Genomic DNA, 8,997 nt, shown 5'->3' with positions numbered 1-8,997 from the left:
GACCCCTCCGTGTTCCATGAACAGTTCTCGAAATTTTCCACAGCAACGTCGTAAAATGTCCACGTCGGAACGACAATACTTTAACATTTCTTCCTGAAAGTCGAAGGGGTCAGAGGCATGAGCCTGGTACCAAGCGTAGAAATCTTCTCGTTGTTCGGTACGCATGTTGTCGGGGTCGTAATAGTGGACCTCAGGCAAATGGGGTAGAACGGCATGTTGATTGGCTTCCGTATTGAAAAAGTGTGGAAAGTACCCTTTAGCCATTTCTGTCATTCCAAACGTTTTAGGCATTCGACTCAAAGGCATGGCCAAGTAACTCATCGAATCTTTAAACTGCACTTGTCCCACTTGCATGAAAATGATTTTGGCTCCGTTCAAAGTGACTTTAGGACGTTCGGTGCCATGTTCCGTATAGTACCTCAAAAGAAACTGTCCATCGTATCCGGAGAAATTGTGAGCCATCACTGTGGCATGGCGATGACAATCTCGGTAACGTTCGATGTCCTCTTTGCTCCATGTCTTGTCGATGGGGTCTAAGACCCATTTGGCAAAATCGTCTAGCGTCTTTGGTCCTCGAAAGATTTTTTCACGCCCTCCAGGAATTTTGCTGCAGTGAGGGCAATAACTGAAGATAGGTTCTTGAATGCACTTCTCGCACGCTCGATGAGCCACGCAGAAATTAGGAATGTGAATGCCAGTCTCTTGCATGCATTCGAAATCGAAAAAGATGAAATTGCCTTTCTTCTTGTGACCGTCCTCTTTCTCTGGTGGGGGTTGGTATTTTTGCACGTAACATTGGTGTTCCAAGTCCACGATGTGGTGACAAATGTGACATTTTTTCTTTCCTGAACATACGTGTGCCTTGACACTATTGGTACGTATGCCTTTTCCACACGCGGGGCACAATCTCAGCAGTTGACAAGCGCATTTCTTCTGTGAACCTTGCGTCTTCAAATGTTGTTGGTAACAGGTAGGGCTGACAAACGTGCGCAGACAAGTTGAACAAGGCACTGGTTCTTCGCTCAGACAGGGTTGAGAGGCCAAACATCCTGAGCATTTCCATCCACAATGTTTGTGTTGCTCTCGATTATTATAACCATAGTCACATTTCTCACAATAAACATATCCCAGGAATCCAGTGATACTGGTAATGGTATCGAAATGTTCATCGTGATGATAAAGGTGAATGTATTTTCCGTCCTTAAAATGTTGGCCTCGAAACAACAGAGGCCCGCGCATTTCTTGAGGGTGCACTTTCAAGGTGTAGCGTGGAGCTAGGGCATCTTGCAATTTTTGCATCTCAGGAATGCCACAGGGCGTGTCTTTGGACAGTCCGGCTTGTTGTAACAGGAGTTCTGCTTCATTTCGTTGTTTGGCTCGGTCGGATTGTTGAATAGTTTTCCAGGTTCTTTTCCATTCTACCGTGTCGTTCTTGTTGGCATAGGTTCGTCCCACCACGATGGCACGGGCTAAACACATCTGGTCATGAGGGTTGTTAATTCGGACGAGACTTGTTTTGGTGTTGCGAAGGTCGTCCACCAATAAGACCTTTTTGCGTCCTGTCCCTTGAGGAAGAGAGACGTGAGCCATTTTCAGTGTGGCTTTACCATCGGTGATGTCAAACTTGTCATTGGATTGTTGCACCTGTTGTATCTTGTCCATGACTTTGGAAGGGGTCAGTTCTGCGGGTCTGCTAAACTCGATCCAAACAGGGGATTTCAAGCTGTCGTGTTGTATGGATAGTGTCAAGCGATCGTCTTCTTTGGGTTGACATTGTCACTTGAGTGTGGTGAGCAAAGAATCCCACATCTCGGTGATGAACCCTTCTGCTTTCTCCAACGGTACGTCGGACTTGAAATCATTAAACTTCACCGTGTAGGTGTAAGCCGTGGTTCTAAATTTTCTAGAGGAGCGCTTTTCCGTCTCTCGAATGTGATAGTACTTTTCAGGGTTGACTGGTGAACTTTTTGGTTTGGAGTAGACTCTCTCTGTCTAGTCGCAGACGTGGAAGGTGTTGGTTCAGGTTCGCTCATGTCTTCTATTTGAGCGAACACTTCTTTTCGTGTGTGAGGCGATACGTCACTTCGCTGCCTCTTACGTTCTTCTTCTCTCTCACTGAAATCGTGCGATCGTTTCATCTCGATTGCTGATTCAGAAATGATTTAACCAAGTACATTCTTTCCATATATACCCTCTCTACCTCTCGTTGTGACAATGACTTGGCATATTTCACAAGGCAAGTGAAAGCCAAGCATATAGGAACCCAACGACAGCGTTGCGTCTTAAACACCTCATGCATCTTGACGGCCCTTCGATTCAAACCCCACCACGAAAGAAAATAGTTGCAAGAAAAATAAAACAGACAGTTGGTGTCTTCAAGAGAGCTAGAGACGGCACTGTGTCGCTGGGACACGTACGTACGTACTCCAGAAAACTACGCTACTCGACAACGTGAGTGTGCTTGTCAAAATGTTTGAATAAGATTAAAAATGTTTGTCAGTTTCAAAACGCGAACCAGTACTGTGTCCGTTTAATATTTGATGTGGCAAGAAGAAATGGTACAATACGCAACAAAAGGTTTGTACGTTTACACTCCAATCTGTCTGTACTGCAATGGTAACAGCGCTCTTGCGTTGGCATTATTTTGCCACACTACCTTTTAAATAAAACAATGCATCACTCATCATAAACGATTTCATTGGCTAAACTTATTTTCTTACCGCTTTCGCTTCGAATTGACTTCAGTACCTTTTCGCACAGCGACAAGATCGGACGTGTTTTTTTATTCTGCGTCTGGTCGCTACACTACTTGCCCTGAATTTACAACCAAACAATGTGTTACACATTGTAATTGACTTCATTGGCTAACCGATATTTTACACTTCTGTCTCTGTTGATGTGAGTGTGCTTGTCAAAATGTTTGAGTAAGATTAAAAATGTTTGTTAGTTTCAAAACGCGAACCAGTACTGTGGCCGTTTAATATTTGATGTGGCAAGAAGAAATGGTACAATACGCAACAAAGGGTTTGTATGTTTACACTCCAATCTGTCTGTACTGCAATGGTAACAGCGCTCTTGCGTTGGCATTATTTTGCCACACTACCTTAAAAAAAAAACCCAATGCATCACTCATCATAAACGATTTCATTGGCTAAACTTATTTTCTTACCGCTTTCGCTTCGAATTGACTTCAGTACCTTTTTGCACAGTGACAAGATCGGACGTGTTTTTTTTTATTCTGCGGCTGGTCGCTACACTACTGTCAACAAGCCCTGAATTTACAACCAAACAATGTGTTACACATTGTAAGTGACTTCATTGGCTAACCGATATTTTACAATTCTGTCTCTATTGATGTGAGTGTGCTTGTCAAAATGTTTGAGTAAGATTAAAAATGTTTGTCAGTTTCAAAACGCGAACCAGTACTGTGGCCGTTTAATATTTGACGTGGCAAGAAGAAATGGTACAATACGCAACAAAGGGTTTGTACGTTTACACTCCAATCTGTCTGCACTGCAATGGTAATAGCACACTTGCGTTGGTATTATTTTGCCACACTACCTTTAATAAAACCCCAATGCATCACTCATCATAAACGATTTCATTGGCTATACTTATTTTCTTACCGCTTTCGCTTCGAATTGACTTCAGTACCTTTTCGCACAGCGACAAGATCGGACGTGTTTTTTTATTCTGCGGCTGGTCGCTACTCTACTTGCCCTGAATTTACAATCAAACAATGTGTTACACATTGTAAGTGACTTCATTGGTCAGTCGGTATTTTCCACCGCCTTAGCTTCAAATTGGTTTCACTTGTTATTCGCACCGTGAGATGATCAGACACGTTTTTCTGTACCTGACCATTAGTCACTTCACAAACAATAAAACTAAAACACAAATGATCACGCCATGAGCGGCTCATGGAAATTATGTTAGTCATGTTACGAAATATAGCACGACTTGTTTGGATGTACTTTTCTGTGGTCACTCTTTAATTACATGCGTCTTCAGTTCACTCTTGTGATATTTTTTGTAAAGGGTGTATTTTTTCTATGGATGTGATTGTGTTATGTTCTATATGTTCTTTTATGTTTTCAGTGATTTTACTTTATATCTATATTTTAATTTAGATGTATAGACTATGTAGTCTGAAATAAAGAATTCTTATCTTATCTTATGTAAATGGAATGAGTGTTTCTTTGAAACTTTCATAAGGAAAATGTGCCATAAAAACAAACGTACGTGTCGTCATATTTTTAAAGTAGGAATACATGATCTCTCTCTCTCTCTCTCTCTCAATGTAGTTTTGATTTATACCCTAATGGAATATGTTCCCGTTTGAAGATACCTCTCCAAAACTGTGATCAGTAGTCACCATAATTACGTGAACTGTTCGTCATGTCATTTTTTTCAAAAGTTTACACTCTAAAAAATTGTAGAACGATTTTTTTTCTTCCATCAGTAAATCTTTGTATGAAATAAAAGCTTGAGTTTGCACTATTCTGGTATCTTAACTTTATCCGGTTTTGGAACTGCAATATGTCACGCAATTTTTTTCTTTTAACGTTAGATTTACAGTTTTTCAGAAAAAAGACAATCACACGGCTTTTTTAAGAATGAAACAAATGACATTGCACTGTATAACCCTGCCTATGGTTAACTCTGAATTCTAAAGTCAAAACATGGGTTCAGGAAAAAATGTAACAATGTTCGCCCTATCCTCAGTGTAAACTGAGAGAATATAGGACGAACATTGTTACATTTTTTCCTGAACCCATGTTTTGACTTTAGAATTCAGAGTTAACCATAGGCAGGGTTATACAGTGCAATGTCATTTGTTTCATTCTTAAAAAAGCCGTGTGATTGTCTTTTTTCTGAAAAACTGTAAATCTAACGTTAAAAGAAAAAAATTGCGTGACATATTGCAGTTCCAAAACCGGATAAAGTTAAGATACCAGAATAGTGCAAACTCAAGCTTTTATTTCATACAAAGATTTACTGATGGAAGAAAAAAAATCGTTCTACAATTTTTTAGAGTGTAAACTTTTGAAAAAAATGACATGACGAACAGTTCACGTAATTATGGTGACTACTGATCACAATTTTGGAGAGGTATCTTCAAACGGGAACATATTCCATTAGGGTATAAATCAAAACTACAATGAGAGAGAGAGAGAGAGAGAGATCATGTATTCCTACTTTAAAAATATGACGACACGTACGTTTGTTTTTATGGCACATTTTCCTTATGAAAGTTTCAAAGAAACACTCATTCCATTTACATAAGATAAGATAAGAATTCTTTATTTCAGACTACATAGTCTATACATCTAAATTAAAATATAGATATAAAGTAAAATCACTGAAAACATAAAAGAACATATAGAACATAACACAATCACATCCATAGAAAAAATACACCCTTTACAAAAAATATCACAAGAGTGAACTGAAGACGCATGTAATTAAAGAGTGACCACAGAAAAGTACATCCAAACAAGTCGTGCTATATTTCGTAACATGACTAACATAATTTCCATGAGCCGCTCATGGCGTGATCATTTGTGTTTTAGTTTTATTGTTTGTGAAGTGACTAATGGTCAGGTACAGAAAAACGTGTCTGATCATCTCACGGTGCGAATAACAAGTGAAACCAATTTGAAGCTAAGGCGGTGGAAAATACCGACTGACCAATGAAGTCACTTACAATGTGTAACACATTGTTTGATTGTAAATTCAGGGCAAGTAGAGTAGCGACCAGCCGCAGAATAAAAAAACACGTCCGATCTTGTCACTGTGCAAAAAGGTACTGAAGTCAATTCGAAGCGAAAGCGGTAAGAAAATAAGTTTAGCCAATGAAATCGTTTATGATGAGTGATGCATTGGGTTTTTTTTTTAAGGTAGTGTGGCAAAATAATGCCAACGCAAGAGCGCTGTTACCATTGCAGTACAGACAGATTGGAGTGTAAACATACAAACCCTTTGTTGCGTATTGTACCATTTCTTCTTGCCACATCAAATATTAAACGGCCACAGTACTGGTTCGCGTTTTGAAACTAACAAACATTTTTAATCTTACTCAAACATTTTGACAAGCACACTCACATCAACAGAGACAGAAGTGTAAAATATCGGTTAGCCAATGAAGTCAATTACAATGTGTAACACATTGTTTGGTTGTAAATTCAGGGCAAGTAGTGTAGCGACCAGACGCAGAATAAAAAAACACGTCCGATCTTGTCGCTGTGCGAAAAGGTACTGAAGTCAATTCGAAGCGAAAGCGGTAAGAAAATAAGTTTAGCCAATGAAATCGTTTATGATGAGTGATGCATTGTTTTATTTAAAAGGTAGTGTGGCAAAATAATGCCAACGCAAGAGCGCTGTTACCATTGCAGTACAGACAGATTGGAGTGTAAACGTACAAACCTTTTGTTGCGTATTGTACCATTTCTTCTTGCCACATCAAATATTAAACGGACACAGTACTGGTTCGCGTTTTGAAACTGACAAACATTTTTAATCTTATTCAAACATTTTGACAAGCACACTCACGTTGTCGAGTAGCGTAGTTTTCTGGAGTACGTACGTACGTGTCCCAGCGACACAGTGCCGTCTCTAGCTCTCTTGAAGACACCAACTGTCTGTTTTATTTTTCTTGCAACTATTTTCTTTCGTGGTGGGGTTTGAATCGAAGGGCCGTCAAGATGCATGAGGTGTTTAAGACGCAACGCTGTCGTTGGGTTCCTATATGCTTGGCTTTCACTTGCCTTGTGAAATATGCCAAGTCATTGTCACAACGAGAGGTAGAGAGGGTATATATGGAAAGAATGTACTTGGTTAAATCATTTCTGAATCAGCAATCGAGATGAAACGATCGCACGATTTCAGTGAGAGAGAAGAAGAACGTAAGAGGCAGCGAAGTGACGTATCGCCTCACACACGAAAAGAAGTGTTCGCTCAAATAGAAGACATGAGCGAACCTGAACCAACACCTTCCACGTCTGCGACTAGACAGAGAGAGTCTACTCCAAACCAAAAAGTTCACCAGTCAACCCTGAAAAGTACTATCACATTCGAGAGACGGAAAAGCGCTCCTCTAGAAAATTTAGAACCACGGCTTACACCTACACGGTGAAGTTTAATGATTTCAAGTCCGACGTACCGTTGGAGAAAGCAGAAGGGTTCATCACCGAGATGTGGGATTCTTTGCTCACCACACTCAAGTGACAATGTCAACCCAAAGAAGACGATCGCTTGACACTATCCATACAACACGACAGCTTGAAATCCCCTGTTTGGATCGAGTTTAGCAGACCCGCAGAACTGACCCCTTCCAAAGTCATGGACAAGATACAACAGGTGCAACAATCCAATGACAAGTTTGACATCACCGATGGTAAAGCCACACTGAAAATGGCTCACGTCTCTCTTCCTCAAGGGACAGGACGCAAAAAGGTCTTATTGGTGGACGACCTTCGCAACACCAAAACAAGTCTCGTCCGAATTAACAACCCTCATGACCAGATGTGTTTAGCCCGTGCCATCGTGGTGGGACGAACCTATGCCAACAAGAACGACACGGTAGAATGGAAAAGAACCTGGAAAACTATTCAACAATCCGACCGAGCCAAACAACGAAATGAAGCAGAACTCCTGTTACAACAAGCCGGACTGTCCAAAGACACGCCCTGTGGCATTCCTGAGATGCAAAAATTGCAAGATGCCCTAGCTCCACGCTACACCTTGAAAGTGCACCCTCAAGAAATGCGCGGGCCTCTGTTGTTTCGAGGCCAACATTTTAAGGACGGAAAATACATTCACCTTTATCATCACGATGAACATTTCGATACCATTACCAGTATCACTGGATTCCTGGGATATGTTTATTGTGAGAAATGTGACTATGGTTATAATAATCGAGAGCAACACAAACATTGTGGATGGAAATGCTCAGGATGTTTGGCCTCTCAACCCTGTCTGAGCGAAGAACCAGTGCCTTGTTCAACTTGTCTGCGCACGTTTGTCAGCCCTACCTGTTACCAACAACATTTGAAGACGCAAGGTTCACAGAAGAAATGCGCTTGTCAACTGCTGAGATTGTGCCCCGCGTGTGGAAAAGGCATACGTACCAATAGTGTCAAGGCACACGTATGTTCAGGAAAGAAAAAATGTCACATTTGTCACCACATCGTGGACTTGGAACACCAATGTTACGTGCAAAAATACCAACCCCCACCAGAGAAAGAGGACGGTCACAAGAAGAAAGGCAATTTCATCTTTTTCGATTTCGAATGCATGCAAGAGACTGGCATTCACATTCCTAATTTCTGCGTGGCTCATCGAGCGTGCGAGAAGTGCATTCAAGAACCTATCTTCAGTTATTGCCCTCACTGCAGCAAAATTCCTGGAGGGCGTGAAAAAATCTTTCGAGGACCAAAGACGCTAGACGATTTTGCCAAATGGGTCTTAGACCCCATCGACAAGACATGGAGCAAAGAGGACATCGAACGTTACCGAGATTGTCATCGCCATGCCACAGTGATGGCTCACAATTTCTCCGGATACGATGGACAGTTTCTTTTGAGGTACTATACGGAACATGGCACCGAACGTCCTAAAGTCACTTTGAACGGAGCCAAAATCATTTTCATGCAAGTGGGACAAGTGCAGTTTAAAGATTCGATGAGTTACTTGGCCATGCCTTTGAGTCGAATGCCTAAAACGTTTGGAATGACAGAAATGGCTAAAGGGTACTTTCCACACTTTTTCAATACGGAAGCCAATCAACATGCCGTTCTACCCCATTTGCCTGAGGTCCACTATTACGACCCCGACAACATGCGTACCGAACAACGAGAAGATTTCTACGCTTGGTACCAGGCTCATGCCTCTGACCCCTTCGACTTTCAGGAAGAAATGTTAAAGTATTGTCGTTCCGACGTGGACATTTTACGACGTTGCTGTGGAAAATTTCGAGAACTGTTCATGGAACACGGA

This window comes from Sinohyriopsis cumingii, chromosome 16 (assembly GCF_028554795.1).
Source record: "Sinohyriopsis cumingii isolate HCF-2022 chromosome 16, ASM2855479v2, whole genome shotgun sequence".
Classification (NCBI taxonomy): domain Eukaryota; kingdom Metazoa; phylum Mollusca; class Bivalvia; order Unionida; family Unionidae; genus Sinohyriopsis; species Sinohyriopsis cumingii.
The sequence above is the reverse complement of the archived record's forward strand: the minus strand, read 5'-3'. Positions refer to the sequence as shown.